This window comes from Lathyrus oleraceus, chromosome 5 (genome assembly GCF_024323335.1).
Source record: "Lathyrus oleraceus cultivar Zhongwan6 chromosome 5, CAAS_Psat_ZW6_1.0, whole genome shotgun sequence".
NCBI classification, from domain to species: Eukaryota; Viridiplantae; Streptophyta; class Magnoliopsida; order Fabales; family Fabaceae; genus Lathyrus; species Lathyrus oleraceus.
Genome location: NC_066583.1, coordinates 234,739,036 through 234,761,349, shown reverse-complemented (window position 1 = coordinate 234,761,349; position 22,314 = coordinate 234,739,036). Strand labels below are relative to the sequence as shown.

Genomic DNA, 22,314 nt, shown 5'->3' with positions numbered 1-22,314 from the left:
CTGAATTGTTCAGCAGGTTCGACAACTTAGACATACGTCAAAGATCACTAGGTCCGAGAACCAGAGGCGGAAGGCAGCCTTAGTTGTTATTTTCTTTTGCATTTCCATTTTGTATTTCCTTCCCTTAAAACATTGAGGACAATGTTTAGTTTAAGTATGGGGGGGAAACAATATTCTTCCTATTACCATTATTCAAGTATGTTATTTTCCCTTTCATTGTTATTTCCCTTTCTTATTATGAAAAAAAAAAAAAAATAAATTATTATAATATGTATTTATTTTAAGTCAAGTCCCTAGTGTGAAAAATTCTTATTATCTATTCCCCTCAATTTTCTTGAGCCATAACAAAAAAAATTTTTAACACACCCAATAAGTATAAAGGTTGCTTACTTTATAAAACTTGAGTGAGATCAAAACAAAATCATTACCGTAACAACACTCTGAGAACCTCAATATGTTAGATCAGGATAAAGTACCTATTATACCGATTCCTTGAACTTTTAGTTCTATGGCAACCCCAAGTAGTTTATACAGAAGTCAGCACCATCTTAATAGCAAACTACGTGGAGGGCCGATGAATATAAGTGAATGATCCCCAAAGTAACCTAAGATATATAAATATATCAAGAAATGCACTAAGTAAATTAGGTGATCCTTACCAGATCATTTAATCTAAAGGTTGCAGATCATGCAAAAGCACAATACGAAAGATCCATTGTGAGTTGGTTCAGTAGGAATCTGGTACTGAACTTGGTAAGGCGGACTACGGTTCGATCCCCCGCAATTTGCAATGGACTGAATAATGAAGTTATCCGACTTATGTACCAGAACTTCTAGCTAAAAGCGGATCATAATCACTAACCGGTTACTCCACTATGTGCGCGAAAAGATAAAGGGCTTAATGTGATTTCGCTAGAATGAAAACGGGTAAAATAAGACTAAAGGAACCAGGATAGCTATCATAGGGTACTTGAACTGATTTGCATAAGGTAGGGTTATCTAAGTTGTAACGGTAGTTGTTGATGTCAAGATTAAACTCAAGTCCTCCTAAACAAAAATCGATTTGCAACCTAGTACGAATTGATGTGTGCTTTGGAATTTCATCTGGCTAAAACTTTTAACAAGTTCTATACTGAATTTTGCTTGAGGACAAGCAAAGATTTAAGTATGGGGGAGTTTGATAACACGAAATTATATCACATTTTAAGACTTAATTCAATTAGATTATATTATCATTTACTTTAGTTTATCTCATTTTATCAGATATTATGCAGTATTTCCTTGCTATTTATGTCAGGTATCCATTTTGAAGCAAAAGTGAAAAAGGGAAGAAAAGGAGGTGTAAAAAGCAATAAAAAGGAAACAAATAACCAAGACCAAGCCCAGCCCAAAAGAAAGTGCACGTTATGCCTGTGACGGGCGTCACAAGGGTTGTGACGAGCGTCACACTAAAAGCACTCCTGTGACGAGCGTCACACATGGTGTGACGAACGTCACACCAGTCCACTAGCTTTTTGGCGCAAGTTACGCTCTCAGAGGAATGGAAGTAACGTTGAGGACTTCGTGTCCTATTCCCAAGCCATGTATTTAGCTATGCTGAAGACTCGTGGAAAAGAAAAAGGCAGTTAGTAGCACTACTATAAATAGCTACCTTAAAACCTAAAAGAAGTCTCCTCTCTCTGCCGTCTACACACACCGAAGCTCTGCCAATTTTCTGTTTAAGCATTGATCATTTTTTTCAGCAAAATTAATATTGTTTATTTTATTTATTTCTTTTGCAAGTTCTATTTTCTTCTTCCCTTGCAAATTTACCTTTCCCGTTTTTAGCTTTTAGATATTTTTAGCATAATAGTTTCTACACCGAAAACTATTGTGCAACTTTATACTGGATTTAACCTTACGTTATATTCCAGTTTTATTTCCTTGATTTAATTTACTGTTTAATTGAAGAATCCAAGAACAAATCCTACCGGCTTGTGGTGGAGTGTTCAAGACCATTGTATTACGCATTCAGGTTCTTTAATCGTTATTTAATATTTTGTTTTATTATTTATCTATATTATCTGCCTGGAATGAGTCTGTTTATGCATGATATAATTCTTATTTATTTAGCATGTCTGGCTAATTTGCCTAGGTATCGGTATGTAAAGTAAGCAGAATAAGGGATCAAGACTGAGTCGGTCTATCTAAACTTAAAATCAAAATCAATCTTTTTACGGTCTCAACTTACAGGTTTAATAACAAGATTTTTTACAAAAGTAAAAGACATAAAGAAGTTAAAATCAATAGAGCGAGAGTTTGAGATTTTAACTGGACAGTGTAAGTTAGGCATTAATTCTAGATCAGGGCGAGAGCAAGTTTTAGAGTTAATTAAATTCTGACCTTTTCCAAAAAGTATTTTTAAAGATTGAATGTGAGGACGAGAGTTAAGCATTTGGATTTAATTATATAACCTAAGTCAACAGAGCGAGAGTTTGAGATAAGGGTGTTTAAAACGATCAGTATTTTCTTAAAAAGAGTTTCTGCAACTTTATTGTTTTCAAAATATGGTTTTTGACTTAATTATAAGTGACAGCAACATTAATATAAAATCATGGTTTATTCAACAGAGCGAGAGTTTGAGATAGAACCTTTAACCAATAAAGTTAACCGAAACGATTCATTTTAAAACCAAGAAACCGACAAAGACTTGATTCCCTAGTTTTGACGAACTACATACCGATATCCGTTTTATTAATATTTAATCTAGATATTAGTTTAGCTCTTAGCTTTTCCCCAAACAATCAAACATTTTCACCTTAGATTTACGTAGTAACCTTAGATAACGGTATATCGATTCATAAGTCCCTGTGGGATCGATATCTTTTAAAACTACGCGATAGAACTGTGCACTTGCAGTTTGTATCCCATTCTCGACTCACCCAGTCGAGCGATCAAGTTTTTGGCGCCGTTGCCGGGGACTTTTATTCAATCGATATCGTAACTCTTTCGTTACGCTGTAGAGACTAAGGTTTCTTTTTCTTCTATTTTCTTTCTTTCGTTGATTTGTATGCCACGCACTCGCTCTCAAGGCGAACCGCTCTATTTACGAATCAACGATATCGAACTATATCTCCGAGTCTTACGACGAATTCGGGAATATCGTGCTGAAAACAATCTCCCTCCTATAGACCTTCCTGATCTCAAAGATTTTCCTTCTTTAACCGAGATGGCAGAACCAGCTCGTGCTCTTAGAGATTACGCCGCTCCATCGCAAGATGAACCGCATTCAAGTATTGCTCCGCCCGCAATCGAAGCAAACAACTTTGAACTTAAACCTTCGTTGTTGCAGGCTGTGCAACAGAACCAATTCTCTGGAAATCTTACCGAAGATCCAAACCTTCATTTATCCGTATTTGTCCAATACGCTGATACTGTTAAAGCTAATGGTGTCACTTCAGAGGCAATTCGACTTCGTCTTTTTCCTTTCTCATTAAGAGATAGCGCTAGAAGATGGCTTCAATCTCTTCCTTCCAACTCAGTCACCACATGGAACGAGTTGAAGAAAGTTTTTCTTGCCCGATATTTTCCGCCAAGCAAAACAGCTATGTTAAGAGCCCAGATAAACGGATTTAAACAGAAAGACAACGAGTCTCTTTTCGAAGCATGGGAAAGATACAAAGACATGATGAGACTTTGCCCACACCATGGTTTGGAAGACTGGTTAGTAATTCACACATTTTATAATGGTCTCTTATACAACACAAGGTTAACAATAGACGCCGCTGCAGGTGGTGCACTAATGAATAAACCTTATGCTGATGCTTACCAGCTTATCGAGAGCATGGCCCAAAACCACTATCAGTGGGGAACCGAACGAACGTATGTGGAAAAACCTCAACCGAAAACTGGCATGTACGAGATAAGTAACCTTGATCACGTCAATGCAAAAGTGGATGCTTTGGTCCAGAAGATTGAAAGTTTAAACGTATCGCCTCCAGCAGCCGTGGTTGCTATAACTCAGAATTGCGAGGTCTGTGGAATCCAAGGCCACACTCCTGCGGAATGTCAACTCTTGACTGGAATCCAAACAGAGCAAGTAAACTATGCTCAAGGAAGCCCCTATTCGAATACCTATAACCCAAATTGGAAGAACCATCCAAACTTCTCATATAAGAGTAATAATGCTTTATACGCACCTGGACAGTCTCCAAATCAAGCCCCATCTATACCTCCGGGATATCAGAAACAGAATCCTAACAATAATACCCCTAGAAAATCCAACTTGGAAATCATGATGGAAAACTTTATAGCTTCCCAACAACAAACCAATAAAGATTTCTTAAACCAGAACATACACACTGGCGAACAACTTAAACAACTAGCAAGCAAAGTAGATGCCCTGGCTACCCATAACAAATGCTGGAAACGCAAATATCTCAAGTAGCTCAACAACAAGCACCTACTGCTGCACCAACTGGTACATTCCCTGGACAGCCCCAACCCAATCCGAGAAGCCAAGCTCATGCAATTATATTGAGAAGTGGAACGGAAGTGGAAGGACCGTCTGACCCAAGGATAGAAAACCAAAACCCTAAGAAATCTACTGAGGAAAGTGAACCTAAGGAAAAGGAAGAGAGTAATAAGGAAACCCTAGAAAAGAAGGAACCTTATGTACCTCCACCACCTTACAAACCACCTATACCTTACCCTCAAAGGCTTGTTAAAACCAAAGATGTAGGCCAATTTAGAAAATTTGTTGATCTCCTTAAACAATTAAACGTTACAATTCCGTTTACCGAAGCTATTACGCAGATGCCCTCATATGCTAAATTCTTAAAATAAATTCTTTCTAATAAGAGGAAACTTGAGGATAGCGAAACCGTTACACTCCCTGCCGAATGTAGCGCTATAATCCAAAACATGCCCCCTAAACTCAAGGATCCGGGTAGTTTCTCTATACCCTGTCACATAGGAAAATTTGTCATCGACAAAGCCTTATGCGATTTAGGAGCCGGAATTAGCGTTATGCCTTTATCCATATGTAAGAAACTGGAAATGGGAGAATTAAGACCGACCAAAATGTCTGTGCAATTAGCAGATCGTTCCATCAAATATCCTGTAGGAATCCTTGAAAACGTTCCCGTACGCATAGGTCAGTTTTACATTCCCACTGACTTCACAATTATGGACATTAGAGAAGATGATACGACACCTATTATACTGGGAAGACCATTCTTAGCAACTGCCGGTGCAATCATAGACGTAAAACGAGGACGACTCACCTTCGAAGTAGGTGAAGAGAAAATTGAATTCATTCTTTCCCAATTCTTGAAAGCACCTGCAATAGAAGATACATGTTATTTCATGGATATCATCGATGAATGCATAAAAGAAGCAGAGTCAGGAGAAGACAAATCATCAGACTATCTTTTAGAGGACAAATCTAAACAATGCTTAGCAATAACACCGGATCCTACGCAGTGTCTTAACAAACCACCCCTGATTTGAAAACACTTCCCAAAAATCTGAGATATGAATTCCTAGACTTAGAACTTGAACGACCTGTGATAGTTAATGCAGATCTAGGAAGACTCGAAACAGAAAAACTCCTACATATCTTAAGAAAATATCCAACCGCACTAGGATACCACATCACCGATCTCAAAGGAATAAGCCCTTCTATTTGTATGCACCGCATCATGTTAGAAGAAGACTGTAAAACCTCTAGGGAACACCAGAGAAGACTAAATCCGATCCTAAGTGAGGTAGTAAAGAAAGAAATAACCAAGTTATTAGAAGCAGGTATTATATATCCTATATCTGATAGCAAATGGGTTAGTCCTGTACACGTTGTACCAAAGAAAGGAGGCATAACCGTTATTGAAAACGAAAAAGGAGAAACTATAACTAAACGAATCGAATCGGGATGGAGAATGTGCATTGATTATAGGAAACTAAACAAAGCAACCCGAAAAGATCATTTCCCTTTACCATTCATTGACCAAATGTTAGAACGATTAGCTAAACATTCACATTTCTGTTATTTAGACGGTTATTCAGGCTTCTTTCAAATACCAATTCACCCTGATGACCAAGAAAAGACAACATTCACATGCCCTTTTGGTACCTTCGCGTATAGACGAATGCCGTTTGGTCTGTGTAATGCCTCTGCAACTTTTCAAAGATGCATGATGGCAATATTCGCCGACTTTCTCGAAAACATCATGGAAGTATTTATGGATGACTTTTCTGTATACGGACAAAGTTTCGAAGAATGCCTTGAAAACCTGGAAAGAGTTCTGGAACGATGTGTAAAAGTAAACTTAGTACTTAATTGGGAAAAGTGCCACTTTATGGTACAAGAAGGCATTGTTTTAGGACACATCATCTCGAACAGAGGAATTGAAGTAGACAAAGCCAAAATAGAGGTAATCGAAAATCTTCAACCCCCAAGAACTGTGAGAGAAGTACGAAGCTTTTTAGGACACGCCGGTTTTTACCGACGATTCATCAAAGACTTCTCTAAGATAACTAAACCCTTAACTGGACTGTTGATGAAAGATGCTGAATTCATATTCGACGATAACTGTTTAAAAGCATTTCAAACTCTTAAACAAGCATTGATCTCCGCACCCATTATGCAGACACCAGACTGGAATGAACCATTCGAAATAATGTGCGATGCCAGTGATTATGTTGTAGGTGCTGTTTTAGGACAAAGAAAGGATAAAAAGCTTCACGTTATATATTACGCTAGCAGAACCCTGGATGAAGCGCAGATGAATTATGCCACAACCGAGAAAGAACTCCTAGCAGTGGTATTTGCGCTAGATAAATTTCGTTCTTACCTGGTAGGAGCCAAAATAATAGTTTACACTGATCACGCTGCTATCAGGTACCTTTTAACAAAAAAAGATGCTAAACCTAGACTCCTAAGATGGATCTTGTTACTACAAGAATTCGACATAGAAATCAAGGACAAGAAAGGAACTGAAAACGTAGTAGCAGACCATCTCTCTAGACTTGAGAACCTTGAACCAGAAAGAACATCCATTAATGATGATTTCTCGTATGATAAACTCATAGCTACTTTGGAAGAGAACAACTCCGACATGCAAGTAGAAACCACCTTAGCTATATCTGTCATACCATGGTACGCTGATCTAGTCAATTATTTAGCTGCCGGAATAGTTCCACCTACTTTATCTTACCAGCAGAAGAAACGATTCTTCCACGACATAAAACACTATTACTGGGATGATCCCTTACTTTTCAAAAGAGGCCCCGATGGTATTTTCCGTCGATGTATACCCGAAGAAGAGGTAGAAAATATAATCCAACACTGTCACTCTGCGCCTTATGGTGGACACACAAGTACATCCAAGACCTGCTCTAAAATCCTACAAGCTGGCTTTTATTGGCCAACTGTATGGAAGGACGTACATGCGGCTATTAAGGAGTGTGACAGATGTTAACGCACGGGAAACATATCTAGACGTGACGAGATGCCACAAAAAGGTATTTTGGAAGTAGAGATTTTTGACGTGTGGGGGATAGACTTCATGGGACCTTTCCCATCCTCTTTCGGTAACAAATACATACTCGTGGCAGTTGACTACGTATCAAAATGGATCGAAGCTATAGCTTCTCCAACAAATGACACCCGAGTAGTAACTAGACTCTTTAAAAATATAATATTTCCGAGATTTGGCATCCCAAGAATAGTAGTCAGTGATGGTGGATCACACTTTATATCCAAGGTACTCGAAAAACTACTACTTAAATATGGAGTGAGACATAGGATAGCAACACCTTACCACCCTCAAACCAGTGGACAAGTGGAAGTATCTAACAGAGAAATCAAGCAAATACTAGAAAAAACGGTCGCCACTTCAAGGAAAGATTGGTCATTGAAATTACCAGAAGCTTTATGGGCATACCGAACTGCTTATAAAACTCCCATAGGGACGACCCCATTTAAGCTCATTTATGGAAAATCCTGTCACCTCCCGGTAGAATTAGAACATAAAGCCTATTGGGCTGTTAGAAATTTAAATTTGAATTATAAAGCCGCCGGTGAAAAGAGAATCCTTGACATAAACGAATTAGAGGAACTCAGAAGAGACGCCTATGAAAATGCCAAAATCTATAAAGAAAGAACAAAACAATGGCATGACAAGCGTATATCAAGGAAAGTCTTCAAGCAAGGCGACGCAGTACTTTTGTTTAACTCTAGACTAAAGTTATTCCCGGGAAAACTACGATCCAGATGGTCAGGACCTTTTCATATCACTAAAATCTTTCCCAGTGGAGCGGTAGAAATAAAAGGACAATCTACAGAACCGTTCACCGTAAACGGGCAACGTCTGAAACATTATCACTATGCGGAAACCAACGAGGATTCGCAAATTCTACACTTAGACGAAACGCCCCCAGGACTCATAGACTATATTTAACAATTTCTTTGTCGAGCTTGCGACATTTAAACAAAGCGCTTAGTGGGAGACAACCCACAAATTAATTTGTTATTTTATTATTCTATTATTATTATCATTTCCTTATTTTTCTCTTAATTATTCTTTTAATTTCTATTTAGTATTCATTATTGATTTATTCAAAAAGAAAAAAAATATATCTATATATAATAATAATAATTCTTTTCTTCTTTCGGCATTTGGCCAAATCCTGACTTAAACTCATGTTTCTTTTCTCTAGCTAACACTAACCAGATGGGACATTCTGATCGTATGGGTATCAAGTTCAGAGGAATGGCTCAGAAACGAAAGTTTGAAGAACTAGCCGCTAGAGAGATGCTACCTAGTTTATATGCTGATGATTGGGCTATGACTGCCCTTGGATTGAGACAGAGTGTCCTGTTTTTGCTGAATCAGATAGGATGGGAGACCTCCCCTATCCTGAGACATTTCACCACCTACCGGAGACTCACACTAGAATTCCTTAGTTCATTAATCTATCTACCTAGCCATGGAAAAGGAATTAGCAGAGGTTTTATCCAGTTCAGAATGTTCAATATGGAGTACCAATTTAATATTAGAGACTTCACCAACCTTTTGGGTTTTCCTACCTCCTTTGATACATTCACTGTAAGCCAGGAAGAACTTTTTGAATATAGAGAGCTTGAACACTTTTGGGGTAAGCTGAATGGAAATGATGAGCCCGAAGAACATGAGTTTCTCTCTGGAAACATACATAACCCGGCTTTTCGCTATTTCCATAAGATCCTGACCCACACTTTATTTGGGAAGAAGCCAAATAGTACTTCAGTTTCACGTGATGAACTCTTCATCATATTTTGTGCTTCCCAGAACCGTCCAGTAAACGGTGCTACTTTTATGTTAGCTAATTTGGACCACCTTATCCAGGATGAGCGAGCACCCATTAGAATAGGCGGTTTGATCACTATGATAGGTAATGCTATTGGATTACGTCAGCCTATGCTTGACCTTAGCCCTTTTTGTGGCATTACTACTATGAGTATACCCTTCCTCTTCAACACTATGTTTATAGCAAACATAGGGTCTGATGAGTTCGAGCTTATTATTGATAACCAGGTTCTCTGCCTATTCACCATGCCCGATCCTAGAACTAGTGTTCATAATCAAAGGAACTGGCTCTATAACCTGAATGAAACCCCAACTCCTGCTGGATCCACTGAATCCATCCAGGATTATGAGATTTGTGATGACTATGAGCACTATGTTGACCATATCTCTCTTGCTGAATCTGACCCTCAGACACCTTCAGGCTACTATGATATTGATCCTCCCCCTCAGCCTGCCCTGACCGAAGAATCAGTCATGCCTGATCTCCGACATCATATGCCAGGAACAGATATTAAAACCGTCATTGAAGCCTTGATGTCAGAACAAGACGCCCTCAGGGAAGATTTCCATAACTTGAGACTTGAAATCCTAGAATACATGAGCAGCACGGCAAGTCAGTTACGTATGTTACGGCATCATGTTAACTCTTTTGCCCCTCCGGCCAGAGATCCGAAGATAGATGGAATTTAGTTATTTTTCTTTCTAAGTTATTTAGTTTTAAGCTAGATTTTTCATTAATGTTGTTTGAATTCATGTTTATTTCTATTTCATTTCATTGTTTTTTTTTCCCTGTAATACATTATGATCATTCTTATTGAAGCTGTTTAGTTAATTTTATTATGCAATGGCTATTATGCTCTACTGTTGTTACCTATTATTATTATTATACAAAGCAAGTAAGCGTGCACAATACATTAAAACTGCAGACTAAAAATGATCATAAGCAAAATGAAACATTAAAATACCTACCAAAGTAATTCTGTGAGGCGCTGCTGAAAGCCTTTCCAAAAAGAAATGTGTGACGAGCGTCACACTACCCATAACGGACGGCACGCCTAACGCCTGCTACGAACGTCACAGCCTTGTGACGAGCGTAACGCCCCTCAGACATGTGAACGTTAGGGAGCCGTTGGAGACGAACGTTACACTTTAATTTTTTTACATTCCCCATTCATTTTTCATTTACCACACTTAATTACTCTTCAACCACTTTTTCTTTTTATCTTCCAATCCTTCTCCTATAAATACCTACCAAAACTTCCTTCATTCACCACAAAACAATTCTCTCATATCAAATACATTTCTTTCCAAATCACCCCTTCAAAAATTGATCACAATGGCGGGAAATCAAAATTTCGGAAATATCATCTTCCGATCCGGAGATGACAACTACCAGCAAGAGCAATTCGAACGTTTCCAACAGCGAGGCGTCGCTTCCACCAGGTACCCCGATTTAACTTGTTTACAACAATTAGGATTACTCCAAGGTATCGAATGGATGCTCCGTCAAGCCAACTTAACCTTCCTTTGCACCCATAACCAACCCACCTACCCATCCCTAACCTTAGAATTCTTAAGTTCATACGACTACACCACTCCCGCCGGTGAAGACGAATTTTTAACCGGTACCGCAACCTTCCGCATGTTCAACACTGAGTACTCCTTAACCCAAAACCAATTGAGTACCATGTTACAATTTCCCATAGAAGGTCAGGTACATCCCAGAATCCCTCCAAACTCAAACTGGAACACAGTTGGCGTTTTTGGCCTTTTTAAGAAAATTTCCGGTATAGAGACCTACAACTGGGAAGAACTCCTTCTCTCCCACATCCATAACCCCACCATCCGTTATTTTCTCCGCATCTTACAAAACACAATTTTTGGAAGACCAAACAACAGCAAGGTCAACTCAAAGGAGCTATTTTTCCTCCAATGCGTCTTCGAACCGGATACTCAGGTAAACGCCGCCTCTTTTCTCTTTCATCATATCCGCACCTTATGTGCTAGAGGCCGGCAACCCTTTATAATTGGTGGATTAATAACCTCCATAGCACTTGGCCTACACCTAGGGGATAGACTCCAAACTTTAGAATCCCTACCTCCCCTGTCTATGGATATCAGCTATTGCCGCTCCAGCCGCCTGATTAAAAACAGAGTCGGCGGAGGATATTATCTTATGGTGAACAACCAGGCTGTCCCAAGCGTTGTTCTACCAAACATCGCCCTAACTGATGTCACAAACCCCGACCGCCACCTCTACGATCTAAACGCTCCTGAAACCACCGAGCCTTTACAAACAAACCCACAAACAGATGAGTTTGAAGAAATGGAACAAGGTGATCATCCTCCTACACAACATTCAGCCCCGCTCAACCCTTCCAGAAATGCAGCCGGCCCATCCTCCCAACGTCGTCGACGACGAAGGCCTGCGACCAACGACGACATTATGGATGCTATCGATGGAATGCAGGCACAGAATGTAGAGATGATGCAGATGATGCGTCAAATGCAACAGCAACAGGATGCTCGGAATGCCATAACCGACCAGCGGTTTACTGAATTGTTCAGCAGGTTCGACAACTTAGACATACGTCAAAGATCACTAGGTCCGAGAACCAGAGGCGGAAGGCAGCCTTAGTTGTTATTTTCTTTTGCATTTCCATTTTGTATTTCCTTCCCTTAAAACATTGAGGACAATGTTTAGTTTAAGTATGGGGGGGAAACAATATTCTTCCTATTACCATTATTCAAGTATGTTATTTTCCCTTTCATTGTTATTTCCCTTTCTTATTATGAAAAAAAAAAAAAAAATTATTATAATATGTATTTATTTTAAGTCAAGTCCCTAGTGTGAAAAATTCTTATTATCTATTCCCCTCAATTTTCTTGAGCCATAACAAAAAAATTTTTTAACACACCCAATAAGTATAAAGGTTGCTTACTTTATAAAACTTGAGTGAGATCAAAACAAAATCATTATCGTAACAACACTCTGAGAACCTCAATATGTTAGATCAGGATAAAGTACCTATTATACCGATTCCTTGAACTTTTAGTTCTATGGCAACCCCAAGTAGTTTATACAGAAGTCAGCACCATCTTAATAGCAAACTACGTGGAGGGCCGATGAATATAAGTGAATGATCCCCAAAGTAACCTAAGATATATAAATATATCAAGAAATGCACTAAGTAAATTAGGTGATCCTTACCAGATCATTTAATCTAAAGGTTGCAGATCATGCAAAAGCACAATACGAAAGATCCATTGTGAGTTGGTTCAGTAGGAATCTGGTACTGAACTTGGTAAGGCGGACTACGGTTCGATCCCCCGCAATTTGCAATGGACTGAATAATGAAGTTATCCGACTTATGTACCAGAACTTCTAGCTAAAAGCGGATCATAATCACTAACCGGTTACTCCACTATGTGCGCGAAAAGATAAAGGGCTTAATGTGATTTCGCTAGAATGAAAACGGGTAAAATAAGACTAAAGGAACCAGGATAGCTATCATAGGGTACTTGAACTGATTTGCATAAGGTAGGGTTATCTAAGTTGTAACGGTAGTTGTTGATGTCAAGATTAAACTCAAGTCCTCCTAAACAAAAATCGATTTGCAACCTAGTACGAATTGATGTGTGCTTTGGAATTTCATCTGGCTAAAACTTTTAACAAGTTCTATACTGAATTTTGCTTGAGGACAAGCAAAGATTTAAGTATGGGGGAGTTTGATAACACGAAATTATATCACATTTTAAGACTTAATTCAATTAGATTATATTATCATTTACTTTAGTTTATCTCATTTTATCAGATATTATGCAGTATTTCCTTGCTATTTATGTCAGGTATCCATTTTGAAGCAAAAGTGAAAAAGGGAAGAAAAGGAGGTGTAAAAAGCAATAAAAGAGGAAACAAATAACCAAGACCAAGCCCAGCCCAAAAGAAAGTGCACGTTATGCCTGTGACGGGCGTCACAAGGGTTGTGACGAGCGTCACACTAAAAGCACTCCTGTGACGAGCGTCACACATGGTGTGACGAACGTCACACCAGTCCACTAGCTTTTTGGCGCAAGTTACGCTCTCAGAGGAATGGAAGTAACGTTGAGGACTTCGTGTCCTATTCCCAAGCCATGTATTTAGCTATGCTGAAGACTCGTGGAAAAGAAAAAGGCAGTTAGTAGCACTACTATAAATAGCTACCTTAAAACCTAAAAGAAGTCTCCTCTCTCTGCCGTCTACACACACCGAAGCTCTGCCAATTTTCTGTTTAAGCATTGATCATTTTTTTCAGCAAATTAATATTGTTTATTTTATTTATTTCTTTTGCAAGTTCTATTTTCTCTTCCCTTGCAAATTTACCTTTCCCGTTTTAGCTTTTAGATATTTTTAGCATAATAGTTTCTACACACCGAAAACTATTGTGCAACTTTATACTGGATTTAACCTTACGTTATATTCCAGTTTTATTTCCTTGATTTAATTTACTGTTTAATTGAAGAATCCAAGAACAAATCCTACCGGCTTGTGGTGGAGTGTTCAAGACCATTGTATTACGCATTCAGGTTCTTTAATCGTTATTTAATATTTTGTTTTATTATTTATCTATATTATCTGCCTGGAATGAGTCTGTTTATGCATGATATAAATTCTTATTTATTTAGCATGTCTGGCTAATTTGCCTAGGTATCGGTATGTAAAGTAAGCAGAATAAGGGATCAAGACTGAGTCGGTCTATCTAAACTTAAAATCAAAATCAATCTTTTTACGGTCTCAACTTACAGGTTTAATAACAAGATTTTTTACAAAAGTAAAAGACATAAAGAAGTTAAAATCAATAGAGCGAGAGTTTGAGATTTTAACTGGACAGTGTAAGTTAGGCATTAATTCTAGATCAGGGCGAGAGCAAGTTTTAGAGTTAATTAAATTCTGACCTTTTCCAAAAAGTATTTTTAAAGATTGAATGTGAGGACGAGAGTTAAGCATTTGGATTTAATTATATAACCTAAGTCAACAGAGCGAGAGTTTGAGATAAGGTGTTTTAAAACGGTCAGTATTTTCTAAAAAGAGTTTCTGCAACTTTATTGTTTTCAAAATATGGTTTTTGACTTAATTATAAGTGACAGCAACATTAATATAAAATCATGGTTTATTCAACAGAGCGAGAGTTTGAGATAGAACCTTTAACCAATAAAGTTAACCGAAACGATTCATTTTAAAACCAAGAAACCGACAAAGACTTGATTCCCTAGTTTTGACGAACTACATACCGATATCCGTTTTATTAATATTTAATCTAGATATTAGTTTAGCTCTTAGCTTTTCCCCAAACAATCAAACATTTTCACCTTAGATTTACGTAGTAACCTTAGATAACGGTATATCGATTCATAAGTCCCTGTGGGATCGATATCTTTTAAAACTACGCGATAGAACTGTGCACTTGCAGTTTGTATCCCATTCTCGACTCACCCAGTCGAGCGATCACTTACACACTAGGAACGAAAATAAGAAAGGTATGATTTTGAGTTGTGCTTCACTATTATACTCATGGCTTCTATACCACATGCCTTAAAAGGGGCCATGGGTAGACTTTCTGAAAGACTTGAGGTGGTCTCAAAAGTTTGCTTCCTTCACTGCTGATGCCATGGTTTGGTATCTTCCTGCTTCAAAGATAGAGCAAGTCATCACTAGCTATGGAGAATTCCCAAATGTGCCACTCATGGGTCATCAAGGTTGCATCAACTACAACCCTTTCTTAACCTTGAGACAATTGGGATACTTGATGGAGACATAACCCAAAGCTGAATTACTGAAGGATTTCTTCTTACCCGATTTGGGATCAGAGAACACACATCTGCTGTAGAAGATCAAACAAGCATGGGTTCAAATTGATCACAAAGGCAAAGAGCTTGGTAAACGTGACTGTCGAGCCAAAGAACCGTATCGCCAATGGGTGGTACAAGGGGTGAAGGAGATAAAGTTACCCTACAGTGTTGAAGTTTCGGTTCCTCCTCCAGAGCCAGAACCTGTCTATGCTTCTATGGAAGAATTAGATGCACTAAGAGCAACCATCACACAGTTAACAAAATAAAATTAAGACTTGCGATCCAAGCTCCATGCATTGGACATAGACCATGCTAAGCTCAAGAGAAAGAGAGAAAAAGATGTTGAACTCTTGACAGAAAGCCGAAAGAGGGCCAAAATTGAGGAATGCCTCAAAGAGAAGTACCAAGACGGTTTAGCACAAGTTGATATGGGGCTGACTTATCTCCAAAAACAGTTGAAACAAATAAAAAAGAGCGTGGGGATAACCACCATTGGTTCGAGCTAGCTGTTAAGGAAAAGAAAGCCTTGAGAGATGAATCCGACCTGGAGATTCAGAAACTCAAGCTTTCCCTTCACAACACCAATTCCAAATTTGAGATAGAGCGTCGTCTCAAAGAAGAAACGGTTCAAACTTCCTACGTCACACCTCAAGTATGGAGGGATAAGTAGCTGAACTTGCCACTTTGAATGTCGAACACTAGAGGGACCGTTTTGCTGCACTAAAGAAAGAAAGCATGGGTTGGCTCAATGAGAGGGCTCACATGAATGGCCTTCTAGATACTTATGCCAAATCCATTGACTTGTTGCAAACTGTTGTTGCTGCTATGTACCGAGCCAAGTACGACTTCTTAGTGAGGTTCTGTAATGAGTTAACCAAGAAGGTTCCTTGGAAATTGGAGGATGCTTTGGAAGATGTTGATGAGAGTACTACTCCACATTCTATACTTCGATTCATCTACCTCTGTAATCGCATGATAAGGAGGTTTAAATTTGAATTGAACGAATGGAAAGCGAAACATATTATCTGATCATGGCTTTACTGTCTCCCTTTTCATATTTTTGAATTACTACATTCCTTTGTAATTGTAATTTCATAATCATGAACAAAATGCTTGACTTGTCTTGAATTTGGTGTTTCTTACTTTATCTACCATTTTATAATGTTTGTTGTTGCATTATGAATCATATAAGGTTTCCCCGAGGATAAAAAACAAAAACAAGCATAAGTCATGCATCAATCACGCATCTTCATGCATTTCACACCCAGATGATCTTACAATTTCCTCGGTCTTCTGTTCAGAATTCACCGTCGTCAAGCTGATTTCTCTACATTTTACGACATAAGAGCAAATCAAAAGGTCATCGTGGGCCAACTCAAGCAAAATCAAGAGGCATTGAGATTAGAAGTCATCCAATTGTTGTACCAGAAGTGGTCACTCTTGTGAACGGGACTGACTCTATTCCACATCAGGAGTTGCCTCGTGGCTACCATCTACAACTTGGATCTTCAATGGCTCCTTATCAGTAGCCATTTCCTGTTCCCCAAACCATGAAGAGGGACCCAATGCAGAACCATTATCCCAATCAACAAGGGAGTTATGCTCAACAAAGTCAAAGAAAGACAAAGAAGTTAGAGATACAGATGGATCATGTTCATATGTCATACAATCGACTTCTCCCTCTTTTTCTTATGAACTCATTGGTATGGTTGCAAGATCGATGCCTCCTCCAACACCTCTCCCCCAGTGCTACGATGTAAATGCTAGATGTGTATACCACTCAGGGGCACCCGGGCACATGACCGAGGACTGTAGAGCTTTGAAGCACAAGGTGAAAGATCTGATTTGTTCAAAGGCTATTATGTTCACACCAAACGACCTGAGCATCGTGCACATCCCTATGACTCCATAGAAAAGCACATCTACAGTGCCATAGCCAGGGTATATCTGAAGAGGCATCTGTGGGAAGAATCAGGAAGACTGTCACGTCAATGTCTGCACACAATAACCCCAATCCGTGGGAGGAATAAAGCAGACCACTCTAGCAATCAGTAGTCTGTTCCAGTCATCTTCATGTGTAATTTTCTTGTTTGTAATTTTTAATATTCACTTGTAATAAACTCGTTTCTTTTAAATAATAATGACTTGAAACAAATATGCATTGTTTTCAATAAATCCATTTGTGTCCACTCATATTTCTCATCGATACCAAACTTTTGTTACGTGAATTCAAAAGGAGATTGATGAATTGAAAACACGAAATCACTGCATGTATGCTTTTGAATAAAACCTTAATAACGATGTAAGGCATTGTTTCAAATCCCCAAACACCAGAGGTATAAGGAAGATAGTCCCTAGTCAACGCATTCGAGCCAAGAAGTAGGAGTTTTATTTCTGAACATAAAACCCTCACTCTTAACCCGGGGAAGGGTAGTCGTCAATTAATTTGACTAGGCGTTCAAACTTCAAAAGAGTTGTGTCCTATCTGAGGATCAACCATATCTTATCCCTCACGATATGTCAGAAATCACAAACCCATAACGGTTGTCCCTCACCCACAGAGGCACGAGGCAATCATAACCCCTTCAAAATCAAGTGAACAAATGTCATAGAATTTGTTACATCTAATCAAAATTCAAAAAAATAAAGAAAAACAAAGCTCGCTAAGTCGAAAACTCGAAAACGAGTGACTTACAAAAAAATTAGGGCATCCATGTGGATTACAAATCTGAATCAATCCATAAAATGTAGGGAAATAAGAAAAAATAAAGAAGCAAAATAGGAGTAAAAAAAGAAAATCCTCAGCAAGAATAAATTTGTGTGGCCATAAACCAAACAGAAGATGGATGACTACCACTCCGAAAACCTTGTAGGTTTCCATCACTCCCAAACCCCTTTTCGAAGAATAACGCTTGTATCGAAATAGTTGAACATAAGACTAGATAACATCAAGGAGAATGTGTGGGTTAGAATAAGTTTCGAGCCATATATCCTTTTTCTAAAAACTGTGAACTAGACCATGTTACAACCCTCAAAAGACCTAATTGAAACATGGTTTATTTCGAAAGCATACTACGGTCAGTAAGATCGTGTTAAAACTGACTCATTAATGATTTGCTAGTCATTTATGTTTGTATCGATATGACATTCTCATTAGTGGTTCATTCACTATATGTCATAATTCCAGTGAACATAATTGGATTTCAAAACTAGTATAAACATAACAATAGCATTATCATTCTCAAATGAATTTGACTTACTCGTGAGTAAGCCTTTTACATAAAGGAATCTTCCATAATGAACGTAAATTAAGGAGACTGATTGCACTAGAAGTGAAGAATGCCCAAAGACTCCATTGGGCAAGGGCAAGTCATCTTGATCTGATCATACTCAGAAAGACAGAACGCCTGAGACATCCGTTGATCAGGGGCCAATCATATTGATGGATCATACCCCAAGTGCAGAATGCCTGAGAACTCCGTTGAGTAGGGGAAAGCCACTTCTTTTGATCACATCAGTGAGCAGAATGTCTAAGAACTCTATTGAGCAGAAAGACAAGACACTTCAAGATTCAGTGAATCAGATATAATCACGTCGAGGAATCTCTACAAGATTCACTAAATCTGACGTAGTCACGTCGAGATTCGAAAAATATCTCTGAAGATCAGTCAGGGGCATTCCTTCAAAGATTATCTAGCCATAGGCAAAGTTACTTCAAGGCTCGTACTAGAGCAGGACATCCCAAGAGCATAAGAAATCAATCCCTCTGAGATGGTTAATTAGAGGAATACAGCTCCAAGACACTGGAGTGAGTCAGATTGAGATAATATACGACAAAGTTGCTTCATGACTTTGACTAGGGCAATCCATGCAGATATCCAACAGACTAGGGCAAGACTCTCCAAAGAGAGAAAGTTCCTCTCCATGCTTGCAAAAGCTTCTCAGATCAAGCATGGGGCATCAGAAGATCTAGCTCAATTTCACTCTACAACAATACACAAATTTAGGGAAGTCAAGCTAGATGCGTCCCACATCCTTTCATCAAGAAGTCTTGCCACCAAGAAAATCTCTTAGTGTCAGTCACACCATGCCCAAGCTTGGGGCATCTGTAGATCCCCATACCATTGCATAAATTTATCATGCATAATTCATATGATTCCATTCATGCATATCATTTGGCATGACATGAAGCTCTCTAACAAGTAGAAACAAGCCCAAAACTCTATTGGCACTTTCTTAAGCGCATTTTCTTTGGCACCCTTTCCAAATCCCACCCCGTTAGCATCATAAAAAATTATAACCCTTTTGTTTGACCCTTGTAAGACTCCTAGTTGTCATCCCCAGCAGGATCTTCCAAGTACGTTCCTTTTTCTTGCTCTCCGTAAGCCTCATTCCTTCATCCACATAGATGATTTCATTGAGACAACTCTTCTTTCGTGAGTTTATTTCGTTGCTTGGTGCACGTAATCACATCTCCCCCTCCTTGCCTTTTGCACGGGCAAGGTACCCCCAATTAGAACGCATCAAGTTTCATTTTGAAGCACCTGATATAAGTTTGGTGAGTCTCGGGAAGGGTAGCCATGTTTCAAAAACTTCAACCCATTGTTGCGCCTGAGGGATAATATGAGGTTTTAGTGCCTATTGCAAGGTCCCTATATGACAGAGTGTATCAAAGCCCATTCCCCATCTGGAAAACTCTTTCCAATTCCAGGTCCATTATGGCACACCTCTTTTCTTTCAAAGCCCAACCGTATTGGAAAACCTCTCTTAAGCCCAGTTGTACCTGCCCCCATTTGCAAAACCCTCTTCGCGTAAGAAGATACGTCTCTTTCAAGACTTTGTCTTTCAATTTGTTTCGAAATACCAGTGTAGGTTGAAGGAGAATATCGATCCAAAATGCAGCGGAAATTAAAATTTTCTCCTTTAGTGATCCTAACGGATGGGCATGATCATTGATAGAAATCATTACCTCTTGTGGCGATTGAAACCTTTGATGCATCTCTAAGGAGTGATCACGAACGTTGAATGGTGACAACACCTCTACCCACTCCACACGAACAGATTCCTTCAGTATCAATGCTAGCTGATACGAATGAAGGATTTGAGTGTGAGAGAGAGAAACAGAATTTTATCTAATGAAATGATTCTGCACAAGGGTTCTATTTATATAACCACTTGTGTGGGCTGCCAGCTAAAAAGCCCACTTAAGTGTATGTGGCCCATATCTTATGGTATACATAAAAAAATCACTTAAGCGCGTGGTACCTTACCATATTTCGATTTCTACTTTAGTGCATCGTACCTTACAATGTTCCACAATTCACTTAAGTGCATTATACCTCACGGAGTTCCTTATTTACTCTATCTCTCATCAATCCTTCCTTTTGTGTGTGACCCTGTAGGTTTTCGCGACATTGGCAATTATATTAAATCACATATTTAACATGATAAACAGTGAGCGATATCTAGCAACACATCACTGCTACCCAAGGCACGAAAATGTCATGTGAGCTGACAAAATCCCTTTTGTGATAATACTTATATGTACAATTACCCTTTTTCCCTTATGTCTATATTGAACACAAGGCATAGACTATGTTATCCTTGTCCAATTCAATATTGGGCCCTGAAACATTTATCATGTTATGTAGGATGGGGAAATTTTATCTAGGTCACTCATGTCCCTTAACATGCTTCATGGAGTACCCATCAACTGTCTTTATGGTCATCCAATTACGAATAATGTTTTATCAACAATAAAGCACTCGACTCTACATCTAGGGTCCATAGTGGTTTCAGGTCGAAGGGTGGTATACACCACTATCACCATGAGAATAACTTATGACACTTGACATAACATTCTATATAGTATTCTCATAGCGGGTCAATCCAGTATAAATATTACTCATAATATTCATACCTATGTTTAAGACTTGATAACTCCTTATCTATGATCCATGAGATGTGATCATCAATCTATATACATAATAGTCTTAATGCTTTAATGTTATCCCACTTCACAACAAAGCTTGACTACATATACTTTAAGAATAGTGTCCTTATGTTTAATGGGATCTCATGATCAAGTCACACTTGATACATTAAACGGACTAGTTATTCTAGGGACTTTATTAAACAAACATAATAAATAAAAAAAGCCTTTTATTATTAATAAATAATTCGATACAAGTACCAAAAGTATTGGCCTTTAGGGCTTACACCAACATAGATTTGGTGAGTTCCGAGAAAGGTAGTCATGTTTCGAAAACTTCATCCCCATTGTTGTGCCTGTGGGAAACCCTAAGGTTTTCATGCCTACAACAAAGTGCCCGCTTGGCATAGCATGCCTCAAGCACAGTTCCTACCTGGAAAAAACTTTCCAAATCCCAGCCCTTACCTGGAAAAACCTCCTTCCAAGCCCAGTCCCTACCTGACAAAACTTTTCCGAGCCTAGTCCCTACCTAGCAGAACTTTTCCAAAGCCCAATTTCGTTGGCAAACCTACCCTCAAGCCCAATCCTGTTGGCAAACCTATCCCTAGTGTAGTCTCCAAACCCATCTTTAAGCCTAATTTTGTTGGCCAAATCTCCCTTAGAGCCCAGTTTCATTGGCAACCCCATTTATAAGCCCAATTCCGTTGGCAAACCTAACCTCTCCCCAAGCCCAAGTCCTGATTGGCCTCCCATTTGTTGAACCCTTTATTATAAACTAGTCTAATCTTAAACTTCATTTTATCCCCTTTCTGCAAGCCTGGGCCATGTATTTAAAACCTTATCCTTGCCCTGTTAAACATAAATACTGTCAGACCTTCCTGTGAGACTAGATTTCCCCCCCCCCCCCCCCCCCCCCCCCCCCCCAAATTTTGAGACCTTCTTGGGCCCTGTGTTTGGCCATCACCTTCGCTTGAGCCTGAAACCAAAGTTTAAAATTGACTTTCTCCCCAGTGAGACTAAAATGTTTTTCCCCCAAATTTTGAACCTTGCTGCTTAGCCTCTCATATCCCCATCGTAAGCTTAAACCTTCGTTTAACCCTTCCCCAAGCTTGAGCCTTGTTTGGTTAGTCTCCTACTTCACTTTCAAGTCCAAGACCTGATCCCCCCATCACTTTTTCAACAAGCCTGAACCCAACTGTTTAGCCCCTCATACTCCCGTAGTGAGCT

At 38.9% G+C, this 22,314-nt stretch overlaps 1 pseudogene; it reads right to left on the bottom strand.

Annotated features, from left to right (window-relative positions):
• Positions 1–3,593: 3,593 nt before the first annotated feature.
• Positions 3,594–3,693, bottom strand: LOC127089253 (uncharacterized; annotated as a pseudogene).
• Positions 3,694–22,314: the final 18,621 nt, after the last annotated feature.